Source organism: Triticum urartu, chromosome 4A (genome assembly GCF_056163025.1).
Source record: "Triticum urartu cultivar PI428250 chromosome 4A, HENAU_Tu73, whole genome shotgun sequence".
Lineage (NCBI taxonomy): Eukaryota > Viridiplantae > Streptophyta > Magnoliopsida > Poales > Poaceae > Triticum > Triticum urartu.
This window is the reverse complement of record NC_141876.1, coordinates 320,706,973-320,709,495: the sequence shown is the minus strand read 5'-3', so window position 1 is coordinate 320,709,495 and position 2,523 is coordinate 320,706,973.

Here is a 2,523-nt window from a genome sequence, read left to right as displayed (position 1 = left end):
CACGTGTCGCCGCCGCCAGCTCCCACGTTTACATGAGTGCCATCATATCTTCTGTGCCTTTTTGGCTCATGGTCAGTAAGGGACTTTTGTTCTATGCATTTAGTAGATTCATGCTATGCCTTGCTTTCCTATGTTTTGTTCCTGTAGCATGTTATTTGCTTGCTCTAAACATTGCTTCCTGATGTTATTCCTGGCATGTTAGTATTTTCACTAAGTCTGTGAAGCTGATATCTTTTGTGCTTTTGCCATGCTTGTTTGAACTGCTCTTATGTGATTTAGCCATATCTCAGTGTTCATGTTTTGTCAACCATCTTGAGTATGTCACTTGCATATACTTTATTGCTATGTTGGAGTGCAGTAGCTTAGTTTCTTGTTGCATTCTAGATGGCATCGTGCTGTTAATCGCAGAATTGTGCCATTCTTGTTTTGCTTGCCATTTGCAAACCGTGCCTCCGTTTCTGGCGATCTTTATATCGATTTTGACCGAAATCATCTCATCTTTGCAGAGGCACACTTGGTTTGCCAAGTTGATGCCTTGTTCATCCTTTTCCTTCTGGAGCACGCATATGCATTGCATATCATGTCTTGCATATCATGCCATGTTTTGCATCATGTTGATTGTGCATTGCACCGTGTTTGATTGTTGGACCTTTGCTTGTGTTCTTGCTTTGGGTAGATCCGGGAGACGAGTACGTGATCGAGGAACCTGTTGAGTACGCTAACGAGGATCAAGCTTTCGTCAACTCTGAGAACTTTGCAGGCAAGATGACCATACCCTCGAAATCACTTCTATCTTTTCTTTGCTAGTTGTTCGCTCTATTTCTATGTCGCGCTACCTACCACTTGCTATATCATGCCTCCCATTTTGCCATGTCAAGCCTCTAACCCACCTTTCCTAGCAAACCGTTGTTTGGCTATGTTACCACTTTTGCTCAGCCCCTCTTATAGCGTTGCTAGTTGCAGGTGAAGCTGAAGTTTGTTCCATGTTGGAACATGGATATTGCTGGGATATCATTATTATATCTTGTTTACTTTAATGCATCTATATACTTGGTAAAGGGTGGAAGGCTCGGCCTTATGCCTGGTGTTTTGTTCCACTCTTGCTGCCCTAGTTTCCGTCATACCGGTGTTATGTTCCTTGATTTTGCGTTCCTTACGCGGTTGGGTGTTATGGGAACCCCTTGACAGTTCGCTTTGAATAAAACTCCTCTAGCAAGGCCCAACCTTGGTTTTACCATTTTCCACCTAAGCCTATTCCCTTGGGTTCCGCGGACTCAAGGGCCATCTTTATTTTAAACCCCCGGGCCAGTGCTCCTCTGAGTGTTGGTCCAAAACAGAGCCACATGTAGCGCCACCTCGGGAAAACTTGAGAGTTGGTTTTAGTTGTATGTAGTGTTCATCCGGTGTGCCCTGAGAACGAGATATGTGCAGCTCCTATCGGGATTTGTCGGCACATCGGGAGGCTTTGTTGGTCTTGTTTTACAATTGTCGAAATGTCTTGTAACCGGGATTTCGAGTCTGATCGGGTCTTCTAGGAGAAGGAATATCCTTCGTTGACCGTGAGAGCTTGTGATGGGCTAAGTTGGTACACCCCTGCAGGGTTTTGAACTTTCGAAAGCCATGCCCGCGGTTATGGGCAGATGGGAATTTGTTAATATGCGGTTGTAGAAAACTTGACGCTTAACTCAATTAAAATGAATCAACCGCATGTGTAGCCATGATGGTCTCTTTTCGGCGGAGTCCGGGAAGAGAACACGGTCTTGTGTTGTGCTTGAACGTAAGTAGCTTCAGGATCACTTCTTGATCATTTATAGCTTCTCGACTGTGCTTTGCTTCTCTTCTCGCTCTCTTTTGCATAAGTTAGCCACCATATATGCGAGTGCTTGTTGCAGCTCCGCCTCACTACCCTTTTCATACCATTAAGCTTAAATAGTCTTGATCTCGCTGGTGTGAGATTTCTGAGCCCCCATGACTCACAGATACTTCCAAACAGATGCAGGTGCCGATGATGCCAGTGCAGGGGGCGCTACCGAACTCAAGTGGGAGTTCGACGAGGATTCGGGCCGTTACTATGTTTCTTTTTCGGATGATCGGTAGAGGAGCCCAGTTGGGACAATCGAGGTTCTAGCATTTGGGGTTGTCTTTATTTATTTTGGTTCCGTAGTCGGACCTTTGAATGTACCTTGGTTGATGTATGACTATTTATGTATTGTGTGAAGTGGCGAGTGTAAGCCGACTCTTTATCCCTTTCTTATTCAGTACATGGGATGTGTAAAGATTACCCCTCTTGCGACATGCCTACCATGCGGCTATGCGTCTAAGTCGTGCCCCGACACGTGGGAGATATAGCCGCATTGTGGGTGTTACACACGGCCAAGCTCTTCAAATCCCTCACGGCCTATTCCTCAAGCAACATCCTCAAAAGCAGCTCGAGGTCCCTGTGTTGCAAAATCCTCAGCAACTGCTGCAAAGTCCTGAGCACCTGTGCATCTTTCCTCGTGCCAAAGGACTACAGGAATCTCA